Source organism: Tinamus guttatus, unplaced genomic scaffold (genome assembly GCF_059628265.1).
Source record: "Tinamus guttatus ecotype Peru unplaced genomic scaffold, ASM5962826v1 Tinamus_guttatus_pri_ptg000063l, whole genome shotgun sequence".
Taxonomy (NCBI): Eukaryota; Metazoa; Chordata; class Aves; order Tinamiformes; family Tinamidae; genus Tinamus; species Tinamus guttatus.
The window spans coordinates 430,323-449,531 of record NW_028288597.1 but is presented as its reverse complement, the minus strand read 5'-3'; positions in this window follow the sequence as shown (position 1 = coordinate 449,531).

Below are 19,209 nucleotides of genomic sequence, written 5' to 3'. Positions count from 1 at the left end.
CGCGGCGGAGGAGGCTTACGAGTAGGCGGGAGGCGATGCGGGCCTTCCTACGGCGAGGATTAGGACCTGACCCGGAAAAGGAAGCGCCTCCCGTGCTTCCCGTCTGCAAAGCGCATGCGGCTGCGCGGCGCCGTGGCGCGCATGCGGGCAGGGCACGGCGGTGCGGGCGGGGCGAGTCGGAGTGGCTTGCGCGCCTGCGCAGTCAGTCGGCCGTTGGGGGGGTGTGTGCGGCGCTGCGTGGCTCTGTGTTCTGCTGGGCCCTGGTTGCTGCATCACGTTTTTAATATACTGATTTGTTTTTATTTAATATATTCTTAATATATTTAATAAGTAACTTGACTTTTCGTACACATAGTGGTTTTATCCCCATTTTCTCTGTTTTGCCGTGCTTTCTAGCATTACTGCCAAATTAGAGATCTTGCTTCCTCTGAGCAGGAGGGCCCAAAGCAGGGTCTCCCATTGGAGCTGTTGCAGCTCCACTCAAAGAGGCATGGCCCTAAAATGGCAGTGACTGTGCTTCAGTCACAGCAGCGGGGGTCTAAAGCGTAATAAACTTGTAAAACAGGGTCTAAGAAAGGAGAGTATAAGGAAAAATTTGCTATGGCATTATGGGTTAAAGTATGATTTATTCACCTCAGGTAGTTCAATTCGGCATGTTTATATGTAGGTAGTAATGCAATCTACAAAGCCCAGGGAGTAGGCACATGGGTGTTGTTAACGTTTTCAAAAGCCATTGAGCTTAACTGCCAATTGACTTCCACTTTAAGTTATATTTATAACAGATTTTGTTGTTGCTAATTTAAATGAACCGATAGCTAGACCATTTTTTAGTTACTCTTGGTAGATATTCTGTGTTTCTATGCAGAACCTAGCTTTCCTAATTTCTTTTTAAGATAGGAATGATGAGTATATCTGAAACACAGATTTCATCCTATTGGAGCCATACGGTGCCCATATTTTGCTTTTACAGCTGGTTTCTGATGCTTACGTTTTGAAGTAACATTTAACAATAGTGTTCCTATGAATGACTGCCCTATGTACATTCCAGTATAGTCTCTGTTACAAAATGTACTGACTGTGCCTACATATACATATGTGTGTCTGTGTGTATATCTACATCTCCGTGCACACTGTGTTTATATTCCTTCAACATTCTCCAGTTTTGGTCATCATAGAATTCACTGATGGCATGAGAAACCATTTTGGCAGAGTGCATATGCAGTATGTTCTGTCACAGTGGATTATGGAGGTGCCCTTCTGCACAATACTGTAGAATAATTGTTGGGTTTTAAGATCTCTTTTTTTCCATTTTCATCATTCTTTGCTTGATGATGATTTTGACAGTGTAAATGGATGTTAAGAAGGTCTTTGCAGGAAGCTAAGTAATTACTAAAAAGACACAGTCAAGAATTTTCTTACGTAGCAATTAGAAAATGATTGCCATTAAAGGATTTCCAAAAAGTAATTTCCTATCCAGGATAAATAATGTGAAATAATTCCGAATAACTTTGTGTACCAGACAAAGCTTATACTATCAATAACATATCCCTTTTTAAAGCATAACATCGGGTCCTTTAGTGCAGTCCTGCAATAAATTTAGTGGAAGAAGTCGACAACACAGAGTCTCATAATTATATCTTTATAATATCAGTTCAGTTCTGTTCTAAGATCAATCAGAGTTTGTCATAGTTTAAACCAATGCATAGAAGGTCAGTAATATACGTGAGCATTTGTGGAGTCAAAATAAATGATAATATCATCCTGAGGGGTCACATTTAAAGAAGAGTGGAAGTGGATCTAATCGAACAGTCATTAAAAAAACAAAATTTGTTTTCTAATTAATGCCTATATGATGAGTTGGCCCAGTGTTTAATGTTTAAATGCATTGGAATAGCATGTCATGGTCTTCATCCTACATAGCTGAAATACTGCAATATTGAGTGTGTGAGTTAAAAAAGGATTTGTTTCAATATATATAAATATATTGTCATTAAAATTGAAAAATAAAATGCAAGCTCCACCTGTTGGTGAAAATGTAGGATTTCTAATGATATTTGTCACTTCAAATCCAAGAGGGGCTTAACAGGAAAAAATTACGGTGTTTTCGTTTGTTTGTTTTTTACTTAGTATCTCTGGAAGAGGAGCAAGTGTAAAACTGGCATCAGATGAATCGAGTTTATGACCAAATGAGGCATCCAGTCACGTTTTTAACTCTAAAGAGTTAAAGCCACTCAGAAGGTGCCAGCTTAATACTTCTTTTCAGTACATGGAAAATGCTTTATCAGACCATTGTTTTAACAATACATTTCATACCTAACAGACAACTAGGCAGGTATTTTCCGACTCATAACCTGAGAAGTCTGCTGAGTTTTTGTATGCAAAAATTGTTCCATGTATCTTTTGTAGATGTATCTTTTGAAGTTTCTGGGTATGTAATATGGCCATAACTGTTAGTGTAATAATAGTAAGATATAATAGCGGTATACTTGAATAATTTAAATAAATACTTTTAAGAAAGAATTTGTTCTCCCAGGTTCACTGTCAGAGGAAAAACCTGAAGCGTCACTGGTGTGGATGAGGCAGTAGCCCGTGGTGTGGGAAGATTGGGTTTCCCAGCTGTTCTGCTGTGTGGAAAGACACTCCTTGGAAGACTTGCTGTCTGACTCTGTGCATTCACTGCCTTATAACTGTCTTATTCACATGGAATGTAAAGGCTTTAGTGAAAGGACTGCCTCTGTTCATTATTTTTGTAACAAGAAAAGGTTGCGAGTGGTGGAAGACAGTCCTTAAATGATCAGAAAGCAGCTAGAATATGGAGAGTAATACCATAAAAAACAATAATAAAACTACAACGATCCCTCAAATAAGACTTTAGTTCAACTACATTTTGACACTGGAGCTCAGCCCAAGAATCCATTAAAGAAAATTTTTTATTTATTTTCTCCAGAGCGAGAACTGTGGACAAATAACCAAAAAATACAGAATTTTGGAATGATGGTAAAATATGTTATTTTGGGGAGAGTGCAAATTCACCACCTGAGTCGTTTCATCTTTGAAGAAAAATTGTGTCATAACAATACAGATATAACTTACTATTTTTGAAACTGATGAGAACTTTAGCTCTTTTCTCCACAGATAAGATATCAAGGAAATACAAATACAAACTGGACACCTGAAAAAAAAATCAGATCGAGGTCCTAGCAGTAAAAAAACATTCCATATGGGATCACATGGAATTCCTTTTTTTTTTTTTTTTTTTTTAAAGCAGCTCTAGTGGAGGTTTACTTGCCTACAGTGCAGGATTGAAACAAAACTTGCAGCCATAATTATGAAAAAAAAAAAAAAAACCGTTCCAGTGAAAAAGTTTTCACAGTAACTGTGGAATTTCACTGCCATTTACAATTTTTATTTTTACAGCTTTCTGAGCTCATTAATAGATATTATTTGCTGATTCTGTGTTCTGGCTGTTGCATCTTAAAAAGTGTACCCACCCCTCAAAGTACAATATCTGTCACCTAAAATGATTGTGGTGTTTAGAGTTATTTTTGCTAATTGCTCCTGCTCTAGAAAATGGGCTTTACAGGATACTCTGGAAATGCCATCAGAATTCTCAGAAAGATTTATTTGGCAATTATGTTACATGAACTTGAGGTATGCAAGATGAGAATTTATAAATAGCCAAATGATACAGGGAGTGGTATGAAAATGTAGAGCTTAAAAGACATTAGGTAATGAAAATCTTTCATTTTCCACCCCACTGGAAGTGTTTTCATAGCACAAGGCCTCTATTCTTCAGCTTGTTCTTGGAGACACTGTTTTCTATTGTTTCTCAACACGTTTATTATTTCTGTTGCACTACTCATAAGGATCCTAAACAGATTTTTGGATTCCATTGTGCCAGGCACTGTACAAACAACACAATGATTCCTCTCCCTCAGAAAATTCTCAGAGTAGGAACTAAGTAAATTATGGAAGATAAATTAACAAATGGAAAAAAGCTGAGGTGAGGTAACTGAAGGGACAGGTACATTTGCATTAAGAGAGAAATTTTAGAAGCCACAGTTTCTAATACTGCCATGAAATGTCTTCAGTATTAATTTTACAGTTTCTTGCTCTTTGATGGTGGAGATATTTTTTTTAAATAAAGATAGTTCAATCAACAATTACATAAAATATAAAAGAGAATTAAAAAAGAGAATTAATACATCCATTTATTCAGCTAAAGCAGAAAAGTCCAGTCACAGGGGAAGTCTTCCTATTTTTGTTAGTGCGCCACAGTGGATTCGTCAGGCTACAGTATGATAAAGAACTGCATTTTCTCTGTTACCACTTCAGTAATGCAATGTAGTAAAAATTAAACACTCAAGGAACAAAGGCTTCCTGTTCGTAGGAAAACTGGCAGAAAATTCTCTTTGGACTTCTGAGTTCTTTCCTAACCTAACAGGAAATACAAAAATCCATGACTTCCAGGATTTCAACAGCATTAAGTCTAAAAATCATTATATTTACTTTAAAACATTAAAATTTCTTTTAATGCTTGATTCTTCCAATATACCTTTTGATTTACTGAGGTCACATTATCCAGCTTTTAGCCATAGTCATCCAGGCTAGAAACCTTCAATTGACAGGTTTGACTTCCAGTTGATACTATTCTATGTTTCAAGGCACTTACTTAGGAAGAATTCATGCAAAACTTGTGGTAAAGTGTTAAGAATGCGAATAGTCTAGAATAGAATAGTCTATACCAAGACTATTTTCACGTACTTTAATTGGTGGTTCTCTGCAGAACTGTTCTTTTAGGACCAGAAATAAGGTCTGAAGACATAAAGATGCAGCTCTGGGAGCTGAAGGTTTGGAGGCCAGCTTAGGTTCCATTATCAGCCATTTGTCATTTGGAGTTTTGCATGATTTTGAAACATCAGTGTTTTAGTGAGTTTGGTCATGTTCAGGCTTCCAAATACTGAGTCTCTACGTTGGAGAATTCTCACATGACACTAAGTTGTTTGCATCTTAAATGGGAGCAGTCAGAGCATTTTCAAAATGGAAGTTATTTTTGTGTTAAGTTAAAGCAGTAAAGGTAGAGAGCAGAAGTACCATCACAAAATCTTGTTTAAATACAGCTCTGAGTATAGCCACAGTATGCAATCATGTATGCTGTCTGGGTAACAATCATCTCATTTATTGTCTGTTAAAGCGCTGCCTTGTACTGGGAGAAACACAGAGCCTGTATGTTCCGCACAAGGAGGGGATCAAAAAATGAGCTGTGTCCTTGGGATTTTCTTCACTGTTGCAGCCTATTGTTTTGAGTGTTCTGCAGGGCAGTTTAGATGAAAAATATTATAATCTGTATTTGTTTTACAAGTACAGAGGTGGGAGAGGATTCGGCGAGTTTGAGCATGGAAGGATTTTTATCTTCAAAATTTAAAATGCAGAAGGGAGAAACTTCAGGGTTTACGTATTTGGAGCGAGCTCTGTGGCCGCTGGGTGCCACCCTTGTTCCATGTGAGTGCCACAGCCTGCTGCTGAACAGAAAGTTTACGGACTCCGCTGTACGCCGTTACATCGAGTCAGGCTGCCAGAATATGAATGCCATGTCTAGAAATAAAAAGCAGAAGGTCAATGATAGAAGCTTACAGTAAACAAGAAAAGAAGATTTAGCAAGCAAAATCCAAACTGCAAAACCTGGGGATTCAGATTTACTTAATGTACCACATAAAAGGGTAGGTTGTTAATCACAGTTGCTCTGCTCCTTGGAAGCTCCTAAGTAGGTTAGGTCAGAATTTACATTTTGTTCAGAAAAGAGTAAGGAAACTGTTTCAAAATCTGTTTTAAAAAAAAAAGACTTTCATTATATTTTGAGATTTTAAGTCTGCTTTTTCGTCTTTTGGAGATGGTACAGTAAAACATAGTATTATCAGCAGGGTATTCTAGATACCCCAACATTATGAGCGTGCGTTACTGAGGTGGCAAACAGCCACTGTTGTAATGCTGAGCACTGGAGAGCTGAACTAACTGCTGTCATTTCATCCACTCTTTCATTGTTTCAGTTGCTCTCATGGTCAGCAGGATGAGGTTTCTCAAACTGTATTGTTTTTTAGTTTTACCTGCCTTAAATTGTGGCAATTCTGTTAAAGTCACTGGAACTATTCTGATTTACACCATATGGGAATACATTTTAATTCTTTTAAGCCTTGATGATTGAGTTTGATTTGAAACCAAAATACGCTAACATCTGTGAAAATACAATAGTGATCTGCTCATTTCAAAATATATTCTGTCATACTGTGATCTGAAAACTAAGATTGATGGGAGATGAACTGATTTCTTTCTGGTTCTTCACCTGCGAAACTCCTGTTTGAAGTTAATTTGGAGCTATAGCTCTGCTCAGACTGCTAATGAATGAATCTGATTAGCCTCATGTATTAGGCAGACGCTATTCACCATTGTACTCAAAGCTTTTTTCATTTATTGTAGTTAAACTTAGAGTCCTCCAGCAAAACTCTAGCATGTCAAAATTTGTACTCACACAACAGAAGACATGGATGACCTCTGTCCAGAAAGCCGTAAAAGAAGGGGAAAAATAGATAGTGACAGATGAAGAGAATAAAATGTACCAAGTTAGCCTTGGTCAATGTGACAAGCTGTGGTCTCAGCAAGGTACCAGCCTAAATTCTTTCCTGTAGCATCACAGGAGAAGCATCCAAAGGACACAATAAGGCAACTTTGTAGGTGTCTACAGGGAGGGCAAGGGGAAAAAAAACATGACAGTGCTTGTTTGAAAGATGTGCTATTCACATCTCACATGAATGAACTGACATTCCGGCAGCGAATATTTATGTCAGGAAACAGACTCAGAAAGGGTTTTAAAGAGAAGAGTGAATGTGAAGGCGTGTGGCGTATGTTGCAATATAAAAGGGAAAGTAGTAGAAGATGTAAAAAGGGATCTGGCCAAAGCGACAGGTGGGTATGCGATGAAGGATGTGTGATTTTGACTGGATATGACAAGTGGGGCAAGGATGCATTTATGAAGGTCAGAGAGAAGGCAGTTTTAGTATGCAAAGCATGAAATGCTGAGGAGCCTGGATGAGAATTTTAACTATGTGAAAAAGTGTATTAGAGATGTTGTGCAGAAGGATATGCAAGACGGTGACTGTGAACAAAGTGTGATTAGAGGTTCAAGCTCATGGCGATACTCTGATTATATGAATAAATGGGAGCAGAGTGATACTGTGGTTGACAGTGGTCAGGCAAGATATTAATACGGTTGTTCAGGAAGAATATTTTAAGGTGTACCATCCCAGACCTCATTCAAGGTAATAGGTACATTGTAAAATTGGAAACCATAGTTCTTCTTGCCCCTCGGCATGCACTAAGAGTGAAGTGCTGCTCAGGATCAGTAGGCACATGGGAAAGACTCTATAATTGTTAGCAGAAGAATTTAGAAAAGCATTTGAAATATAAGAGGAGTTTTTTTTTGTAGCTGAACCTGTATATGAAAAGGTTACATTATGTGTACCTGGCTGTGATCTAGAAGGACTAATGAGCGTTAGAGAAGGAGGTCTAAGCAAGACTGTTTTATTGCTCTGAGTAGCTTGGAAATTTTGTTTCCATGTTAAATAAAATGGGCTTGAAGTCAGGAATTAAAATCAGCAGGAATCTAAAGGGTGGCTTCACTTGCATAGACAGCTCAGTGACTTGCACGGCCACAGTAGTGACCAGGAGATAATAAGAAGACTGAGACTAGGCCATCAGAGGAGTCTAAGGTGAAGTAGCTTATATTTGATGTGAGAGACAACGAGGGAAAATAGTGGTTTAATTTGATTAAAGCAACATTAATTAGACTGCACAGGATTTAAATACCTTATTAGATGATATGTAATGTGATATGATATCAGATTATATGTGATACTGTTGGAGGAAAAGTCCTAACAGACTTGAGGAGATATTTATGTGAGGAGTCAATTCACAGGGTGATACTGATCAACATATATGTCCAAATAGCCATAGTACCGGCCACAGTCTGGGCTGTGAGTCTGAAAAAAGTATTTGGTCCATTTACGGACTTCACATATTCCAAAACATCACTAAAAGTTCTGCTGTCGCATTAGTATTTCCTCTTGTGTGATACCACGGTCATGTCTGGTGTAGTCCAATAGTCAGAATAAGAATTGTCACTAGGCCTCCAGTTTCTTTACTGGTTCCTACAGCTGCTGTCCTACCAGCCATTGTGCCAGAACCATTTTGCTCATGGATCTTAATACCTAGGTGTGCCCTCCGGTAAGACTGATCTTATTATCTCCTAACTAAGACATGTGATTGGCAAAGTCATGTTGGTTTGAGTCTTAGAAGATATTTTGTTTGCATATATGACAAACTCTAAGGCAGTCAAAACATGAAATAGAAGAAACTTAATGCTCCTTCAGGATGACCTGGGCAGGCTTTCCAGCTATTCCTAGTTGAGAAGAAAACCATTCCTCACCACCAACAAATGACATGTCCTGTTACACATCCTCTGACTCTCTTTCCTTAAGGCATTTGGCTGATTCTCAGTTCCTGTATACTGTTTGCCAACACAGTGAGCCCAAAAGGCCTCATACCTTTGACACAGATTAGTATTTTCAGTAATACCTATGTCACATACATAGATGCCTGCATTCTACTGAAAGTTGATATGATTTAGTCCCCTAACTCAATTCCTTTTGAAATGTTACTTTCTTAATGCTACGTATTTGATGAGAAATCCAGTTGTAAATATAATTTTGATCTAGTTGATAAGCTTGACAAATACATGTTATGATTTTAAGCAGCTGTAGCATCTTTCAGAGACATTAGCAGATGTGGTTTTATAGCCATATACATCAGATCATTGTCTCCCAGCCTAAACACACATTGAAATCTCATTCTTGTCTCCCTCAGAAAGAAAAGCATACAAACAAGAGCAGACAGGAATGCAAATAGGCTGGAAGGACATGAAAGCTCAGTCATAGTATCATGAGTTAAAGTCATTTTGCGAAATCAGAATGTAACTTGCGAATACTCTAGATACTTACCTTTCGTAAGATTAATCTGCCCTATTTGTAATTTCTCAGGTAAAAGAATCCGCTCAATCTGCTCTTCATTTTTATTTTCATATCGTTCCAGATATCTATATGCAGAAATTATTCTGGTTTAAAAAATACTTAGTTCATGCTGTCTTCCCCAGATTCGCTTGTGTTTTACTTCTTATTGAAGCAGCTATCTGAGATTGAACCGACAAAGGTACCTTTTCTAGAGCTTCCAGACTCTAGAAACTGTAACTCTATAGACATAATTAAAGATTTTTTTTTCAGAAATTGTTTTGCAATATAAAGGCTTCCTGTATTTAAATATCTTCAGTGATCTTTGTTTTTTTTTTTAGGAGGTTTTCATTTTTATTGTTCATCTCCTTCCTTCCCATAAAAGGATTTAATCATGGGCTCAATCCTTTCAAAGTGACTGGGTGGAATTTTAAGTGGCAGCATACTACAGAAGTAATTCAGCTGTGGAGCCACTGTCATTCTGATGGTTTGGGTTCGACCCTACATGGGAGCATTAATTAGTTTCAGTTCATGAAGCAAGCTATCAGAGACTGGATTTCTAGATTGGTATTGTCTCTTAGAGTAGTTGCCATTCCTGTATTTAACAGTATGTGCAAGTGCTTCATGCTGTTGGCAGCTAGTAGAGTTGAACTTACATGTAAGGTATGAAGTAATTCTGCCCCCTCCTCCCACCAACCTGCTCAAATTTATTTTATAGAGAGGGAATTCCGAAAATGCATAGATCCATTTTCTCAGATGAGCCTGGGATTTTGTACATTAGTTAACACCAGTCAAGAGAAAAAGAAAAAAAAATCAGCATAATAAAATACTTTCTTTTCTATTCCTGTCGTCACAACTGCAGACACTTCTAAATGTTTTCTGAGTATTTCTGCGAGGTTTGAAATGTGCTAAATCCCTCTTCCCCCAGCATTAATTTAATAGAAAATATTAGCGAATGGAGTGAGGAGGATTGAATTTACTCTTGTAAATAGTATTATTACAGACACAGATTTAATGTACCTTTAAGGGGGCAGTAATCAAATACCATTAGCTTGGATTACTATGGAGCCAATAACAGAGGTGATAAGGAGTCAGAATGAAGACTTTCTATCTGATTCTGTTAGAATTTATTATAAACCACTAAAGACAGACATAAGACAAAAGAAATGAATAGGTCCACCTTTGCAATCTTAGAAAATTCTGTAAGTGAAGTGAGGTGGCAAAAATCAGAAAGGAAGTAAATGCAGTGCAGCCTCAAACAATCATAAAGGCGTAAGTGCATCCCAGGAAGCTGAAGCAGAACATTATTTATTTACTTAAGCTCTATTCTCTGTTATTGTAGGTCCTTATATAAAATATTTAAAGAGGAGTTTTAATACACTGAAAATTTTTTGATCTATCCTACATGAAAATGAAATCTTGGGCTTTCTGAGAGCCCATTGCTGTGTCATGTTGTGTTTAGCTGTATCCTGTTACTGTGCAAGGCAACAAGCATTTCCCTATGCTCTTTGCTCAAAGTAGGTTCAGGCTGGAGTCTAGCATAAGAATCTGTACTCATATATTTGGATAATACTGCATAGTATAAAACCCCAAATCTTGTTTCTTTTCTGATAATATTATTTTTTTCCATTTTGTTTTAAACCACACATTACTTTATTGTCTGTCAGAGGATCTAATTCTCATGGAAACACTTTATCATACATGTAATTGTAAAAGCAAACAGGCATATATCGTGTGTGTCCTGGGAGTGAAAATATTTGCTATTCAATTCTTGCTGCCTAATAACAATTCTAACCATTGCTATTTATTAGTAAGAAAATAATTTAATTATGTTCTATGTTCATTCAGCTTACAGGTATTTTTAAGGGCCATGTCACATAAAGGTAATGCATTTATTGGAGAGGAAGATAGCTCTAGATGTTCATGAAATAATCTTGGTTCTGAAAGACTGTTCTTGTTCTGCCATTCCTTTGAGACCCCGAGGTGAACCACTTAGTATTTCAGCATCTCAGTTGCCAAACTAAAGCTGGAGGTGATAAATTTTCCATGTGACAACAATATTACGAGAAAGCATGCATTCATAGCACTTAAATCTCAGAGAGACCATAGCATCTTTATAACCTTGATGCTTAAGTATCAGTAGCTAATAATTTGCACCCAGTTAACCTTATATTGCACCAATAACTTCCAATTAACTGATCCTAGGTTGTATGTGGCCAGCATGGATCTTCCAGAATAGCACCCAGGCTTGACTGGATGATAGCAACAGATAGAGATTTTACTAGTACCGACAGTAGTGGCTTTCCAGTAACTAATCACCTTCTCCATTAAAAGTGAGTGCCTTATTTCCTATTTGAAATTGTTATGTTTTAATATGCTAGATTAAAGAGCCTTGTAGTGCCTGGATTCTCTCCACATGAAGGTACTTGTACATTTGTGCAGAGTAATCTCTTAATCTAATTTTTGATACGTGAAGCTGAAGGAGCCCTTTAATTGCCAAGTATTTTCTGTAGTTGTAGAATATGTTTGTGGATTTTCTTTACCCTATTTTTCCAATATCCTTAAATGTACAACAGAACAACCTGCAATATAGCAATATCATAGAATCACAGAATCATAGAATCCTTAAGGTTGGAAGGGATCTTCCTTCTAGAGATCATCTAGTCCAACCCCCCTGCACACACAGGGTCACCTAGAGCACATGGCACAGGACTGCGTCCAAGCGGGTTTTGAAGATCTCCAGAGAAGGAGACTCCACAACATCTCTGGGCAGCCTGTTCCAGTGCTCTGTCACCCTCACTGTTAAAAAAAAAAAAAAAAATCCTTAAGTTCATGTGGAACTTTTGGTGCTTCAGTTTGTGGCCATTACCTCTAGTTCTGTCGGTGGCCACCAGTGAAAAGAGGCCAGCACCATCCTCCTCACTGCCTCCCTTGAGGTACTTACAGACACTGATTAGATCCCCTCTCAGCCTTCTCTTCTCCAGGCTGAACAGGCCCAGCTTTCTGAGTCTTTATTAGTCCCATCTGCCCCTTTTACGAAGAGCAATCACCTCTCTGGGTGCCTTCTTTCTCTGAGTGCTTGTGATGGGATATTTTTCCAGGAAAAAAAATCAAAAATCTTTTCCAGAGTAATTAATTTCTACTGTGCAGCATATGGCATGCCTTCCATGTTCTGAGCTGTGTAACCTCGTAGTTGGGTATGTTCAAACAGTTTTGTTTGAGAGCCTGCTCTGTGGCATTTCCCACTCACTAAAGATTTTGAGGTAGTGAGGCCGTTTGGGTAATATGGGCTATATAAAAATTAAGATTAAGTTTATATTTTTTATATCTTGGGTGAATTTCAAAAGTTGGTGGAAAAAATAAACAATATTTGCTGAGAAGGTGTGGGTAAAAAAGGAAACTAGTAAACAAATGGAAATGCAGCATAGTTGCATAAGCCTTGTTTCTTTAGGGAACCAGATTACAACTTTTATGACCAATAGCAAATCTAAGAATTGAGATTGGTTTTACCTGACTTCCCAGGAAACAGGGCATCCATTTTTTTACACTTATCTAAAGATGGTATTTATTCAGAGAAACAAACCAGGAGATTCCCAGTTTTTTCACTAATGCAGGCTTCTCACATAGCAAGCACTCCCGGTAGACGGAAGCTCTTAGATATGGACTGAGTCTTGAGAATGTATAGCCCCTTGAAACAAAGAAATGATGTTATATGCCTTAAGTTAAGCATAAACCCAAATGCTCTGCTGAACTGGAGCATAGTGTAATAACGTTAATCTCTGTATAATTGCATTCTTCCCCAAAGAGATGTCTTCCTGCTTATTCTTGGACTTCATTATTTATGGCTATTCATATATATAGCTGTAACAGGAACAACATGTAGTAAAGCCCTGGCTATTTCATTATAAAAAAAAGTCAGATAATTTGGAGTGTATTCATTTTTTTTTCTTTAAAATTCAGCATTTGATATCTTCAATATATCATTCTGCAATGACATTGAATAACTACACTAAATTCTACTGACCTGTTTTTGGCAAAACTCCAGTTAATTTCACTGACTGGACTCCTATGGTCTGGTTCTGCAGAACGTTCAGCAGCTGTAGTTTCTTCTGGTTTCAGGAGAAGCACTTTCAGCTCACCACCTCCCAACTCCAGGCCATTTCAAAATGTTTTAGGCTTCTTTGTATGTATAATGCTATAGAAGAATGATATACTTGCTATAATATCATAGGATGTCTGGCATTTCTGATTAAGCTTGAAGTCTCTTATACTCTATATATGTCATCTTTGTAATGACAACCACAGTTTCCATTAAATAATAAGATAATTGAGTTACAGTTCTACCAGAGAAATTACACTGAGGACCGCAGATGTTGCTCAAGGTGCAGTATCATCAAATCTAGCTGTTCTCCACATGGTTTATATTTAAAAGAACTTCTTGTTGAGCAGTATCACAGCACACATTTGTTTGTTTCTTCCTCAAGTTTTTGATATTACATTCAGAGTTGTCCAAATGCACATCTTAACTGTCTTCTTCTTGTCTGCATGGTAAGAATATTTTAAAAAAGTTATTTTAAATGTCTAAGTGTGCAGTGATATGCATAGCTCTCTGAATAGCCTGAGCAACACACAAACTAAGAAAATTGCATGGATTTTTTTTAACATTCATGTGAAAGTCATGGCATTGCTCAGTCTAAACATTTCTACCTAAATGCAACATAACTGTATAGTAAGGTATAATTAATGTGTTCTGTGTTGCAAGTTGATAGGTGCCTATGACCTTTTTTAATTCATTTTTTTTTCTTTCGGTTTTTTAACCTTGATCAAATCCTGAAAACACATGAATGAAAGTACTTCTTCCAGTAAGAGGGAACTGTGGATGTCACCTTGTCTCAGCTCAAAACCAGATAGGTTTCCACAAATTTCCTGTGTACATCCAAGCTAGAACTAGTGTATGTTAATTTTAGTGCTTTTTCATTTGGGCTCAAGAAGTTCCACATATATCAGTTTTGTCTGTAATGATCTCTGTATGGGTTTCTGCTTTCTTGGATAGCAACAAGAGGAAAAATGCTACTTTTGTGCAGAGAACCAATGTCCCAAGTAAAGACACAGGCCATCGTGTTGGCGGTAGGTTCAGTGCAGCAGTGCTGGGGCATGTTCAGATGTAGGCTAAAGACTGGGAATTATGCAGCCAGCAGAAGGGATATATCAGATATAATTACAGTCACTTATTTTATTTTTGGCTTATTTTCATACTTGAACAGAATAAAATGTTCAGATTTGAGTTTCCATCATTTGCATTCCTCCCTGCCTCCCCCCCGCCAAAAAAACCCGACCAAAACCCCCACATTTTTACTTAAGAATAGCTGTTAGACCACTGAAAACAATCTTACCTTAAGGGAAGCATGATTGCAAATTATATTTCATATTTCATATTCAGAATTACTGTACCAGAGAAAAACACTCTCTAGAAGAATTTCTACAAGAATTAAGAGAGTCCAGTAGTTTAATAGTTGAATAATATAGATCAGCCTTCAGGACCCAACCTTGAGCCTGACATCAGCCTTCTATGCCCGAGCTTCAAAGGGAACCATATTTAGTCCTCTAGGATAGTAAAAAGGTTGTTTGAAGTTAGTAAAGCACATGTGTAAGTATTGGCAGGCTCAGGGCTTTTATCCTCAATGAATACAAATGTCTTACCATGTTAGAAGTCATTATTGTTTAGAAATAATAATTGTGAATATTTGAAGCTGCTGGCCTTTGAAATATGCTAATTTGAGTGTTCATTATACTGAACAACTTCTGTTTGTTCCTATGAATTCCAAAAGGAAATTATTATATTTTTAAAGAGTTTAAGTCTTGTAGACCTACCTTCTAATGTGACAAAAAATGTTTCCATGTCAGCTCACATATTTGTTAATATATATTAAAACCACTGTGCAAACGAGATATTCGTTATTGCAAATTATGAACTCATGAAGGTCAAGAAGACTGAAGTTAAATAGATTTATTTGGCCACTGTTTTAAAATGCAAATCATCAGCCCACATGTTTCAACATGTTAAGAAACGTGTGAGTGGACATTTTTGGAAAATGTTTCTTCCTGAGGCAGCATCTTTAATGAAATTAACCTTATTTTATTCCACAGACACAGAAATTAACTCAGACAACTAAATAATAACAGAAAGGAATTGTTGGTACAGAATAGATACTTTCACTGATGGGAAAAAGCCTCAGCTCAGCCTGTTTTCAGTACTAAGTAGGCTTAGGCCATCTGGTCCTTGGTGGAATGACCCCCTACCATGTAATTTTTTGGTATGTCCTGAAGAGGGTGAATTCACACTTGGTATATGATTAGCTGAGAAGTCTTAAGAGAGGGGATGAAAGTGTAGGGACAATTTGTTTCTGCTGCATACAGAAATGCATTTACTAGTCCATCTCCTACTGTGCTGCTTTGACCAGAAGGGCTTTACATTCCTCATTACTCTACTGACTGTGCATTTTTCATTTAAACTTTCAGTATTTACAGGATAGCCTGAGTGGAAGCCCTGTCACATTTTTCTTCTTCTTTTCTCTGTCCATCAAGAAATTCAAGTGATATTCCCTGAAAAATAATTACTGAAATTGTTGACCAGTTAAGATTATAAATCTACCATGTCACTTAGATTATTACTTTTCCAGAGCAGCTGAGCTGCCTTTAAGGCAGTTCCTGGAAAAATTTTTGCTAACTGGAAGTACACAAATATTTGGAAGGTTTTGCACTTTTTTCAGGCAATAGGGTTTGCTATTAACGATATAGAATATTCTACATATTCTAAAATATCTATCTATAAATATCTATCTAAAAGCAAGAAAGAAGCAGAAGATTCCTTATAATGATAATAATATGATACAAGCATAATATCATGGAAGTTAAGTTAAAAGTGCAGTTTCTGTTTGATCTTTCAGTATAAGCTAAAGAGAAAACTTAAATAATTTCCACTACATGCATAACTGGAGGAAGAAGAAGAGGAGGGAAACTCAAAACATATAATTTTATATATTTTAATTTAATAGTGAATAAACTTAAATCAAGGAATCACAAAATCACAGAATTGTTAAGTTTGGAAGGGACCCCTAGAGATCATCTAGTCCAACTCCCCTGCTCCAGCAGGGACACCTAGAGCACGTGGCACAGGGTGGCATCCAGGTGGGTTTGGAAGATCTGCAGAGAAGGAGACTCCACAACCTCTCTGGGCAGCCTGTTCCAGGGCTCTGTCACCCTCACAGGAAAGAAATTCTTCCTCACATGGAGATTAAACTTCCTATGTTTAAACTTACATCCGTTACCCCTCGTCCTGTCACCAGCCACCACGGAGAAGAGCCTGGCCCCAGCCTCCCTACATTTCACCCCCAGGTACTTGATCAAATCTCTCAGTCTTCTCTTCTCCAGGCTAAACGGGCCCAGCTTGGTTAGTCTTTCCTCATATGATAGATGCACCAGTCCTTTAATCATCTTCGTGGCTCTACGCTGGACCCTCTCGAGAAGCTCAATGTCCTTCTTGTACTGGGGAGCCCAGAACTGCACACAAATTATCAGAGTACACCTTCAGTTATTGTAATAACTCTATTTTTATTGTAAGAACCAAAGTAATTAACCTATATATTTACATGCTTGTCTGTGGTTACATTTCTGTCACAGGATGTGATGAGTCTATGCTGGTATGACTATATTTTATTTACTAATAGTTTCCTACACAGTGCTGAGCACTTCCTGCTAAAGAAGCTGAACAGACAAATCCGTGAAGATACCTTTCATTTTCCTGACAGTGAATGATGTTTCTATATACAAACATAATAATAGAGTCATTACATATGCACTCACATTATCATAGCTGCTCTGTGCTCACTATTATTCAAAACAAGGCAGGAAGCCAAATCTTCCTAGTTTCCATTTTGATTTAAATTATATTTGTAATAAAGGGATTTTCATTCAACCTAAATGCAGTTTCATCCTAGTCCAACAAACCTCCCCACTTCTTTTTTATTATTATTATTTTTCTTTTATTCTAGGTCATTCAGTCCTGATACAAGTGAAATTCTCCACTGGTGGTGATAACAGCAGTGCTACTCAATGAACTATAACAAGAGCTCTAAATGCATCTCCTGTAGCATACCACAGTGATTTGCAAAAGTGGGAATAAATCAAAGCAGTGAAGAGATGCCATGTTGAGCCAGAAGCTAAATGTTACATCTTGTTGCATGAGGCTAGGGGGAGAACAGATTCTGCTTTTCTGGCAGCACAATATCTTTGTGCTTGTTACCTCCGATCCAACCCCATTAAAACAATCATTCAGAATCTGCAGGAAATTGTCACCTCTTTCTTTCATGCAATGGCAGCTGGTATTGGTGCCTACATGCATTTCTCATTTCCTCCAAGATTTTCAACACACATAAAAAAAGAAGCTTAATTTATATTAAAAAATGTGTCAGCTTACCCTGAGGCTCAGCACGGGCACCAGGGAAAAAAATAAAAGATAAATGCCTCTAGGTGAACTGGCAGAGGCTCTAATTCTCCATTCACTCTATTGCTACACAGTATGCACTGCATTAATCATTTCACATAGGCAGGCATTTAGAAAAACTTCAACAATTTCAAAACAAAAATGCTTTGCCTTAAACTCAATAATAATACAACTGTATCTTGTAAAACAGGCTCAGTTCACACACACTGTATCCCCTAATAGAAGAGATATGAAATAATTTTATAGTCTTCTGTGACAATTTTTTTATCTCGTGTTTCATTTGTCTATACAGATATGTCCCCTCCAGTGGGCATTTTCCCATGTATCGGGATAAGGATACATATGTAATGCTGTCTTTTGTCTTATTCAACTGGTGGCATGCATAGGATGTTTCCCTTTTTTACTGTGTAGCTAAATGTGTTATGTGATCCTAGTGAACTCTCTAACTTATACTTCAGTCCAAATCTAATGTAGTTTTTCTTTAAGTTTATATGCTTCCCGGGGGAGCAGAAAGGTTGTTTTAATAAGGACAAAAAATGTCATTCTTCTAGTTTATGTAAAAGTTACAAGGTTGTTATTTTGTTCTCCCTTTGCCCTCTCCATTTCCAAATTATCCTGTGTTCCAAATGCCTGACAATGTTGAAGTCCTGAAGCTGGATATAAATAACACTTGGAGTAGCAGGACAAATCAAATTCTAGAGAGGCAGTAGTGACATGCTCAGATAGACTTTGAAGATAAGCAATCCCCTCACAGGCCTGTGAGGAGAAAGACTGTTGTAGAGGATAGGAACTATAGAAGCAGCAGCTCTTGTGCCAATGAGAATCATCAGAAGGTAGGAGTAAAGAAAGAAAAAGAAATAGATTCTGGTCTCATATAGGACATTGTTTTACTCTTTTGACATACAAAATGTTGTAAGACCTAACCAGCTAGAGATCCCTCTTAGAGAAAGCTCTGCAGGTTGTACAGATGGCATGTGTAGCTTTCTTCTAGTCCCAGTATGCTGGGAGATGTGGCTCCAGGGAACCCTGGCCATGGATGGGCTGCCTGAAACACAGTTGCAAGACGAGGGTATTTACAGCAGCTCTGCAGCCTGTCTGAGTTGCTCCAGGACTCCCAGCAGCTGCCAGCAGGTGGTTTGCAGAACTGAAATGTTGACTTACTGGTTTGTATCTACCTTTCAACACTGTGTCAGTATATCAGAGAACAGATAACTGTTCTGAGTAACATAATCTGTGACCTATGAAGAAAATCTGGATCAGTTACACAGGAGTTTTCAAAACAAGAAATACAGATATGAATTAGACTTTGTTAAAATTGCTAAATAGCAATACATGTGTGGGTAGATTTTGATGCACCTTTCTCAAGGCTGTTAGCTTGGTGTAAGTGTAATGAAATGGGATGTGAACATAATTGCTCCCATTTATGTAACAACAAAACAAAAAGGCTTTTTAGAAATGATGTGGAACTCGGTGGGGGCTGGATTGTGCGAGTTAACAGCGGGATGCTTGGCTTATGTCAACAACAGGGACTTGGCTCTTGTGTCTGTGAGACATGGGCTGCCAGGAACAGGTGGGATCCACCCGCCAAGCGGGTCAAAAGCATCTTTGCCAACAAGCTTGCCAGGATGGTAAGGGGAACTTTAAACTAAA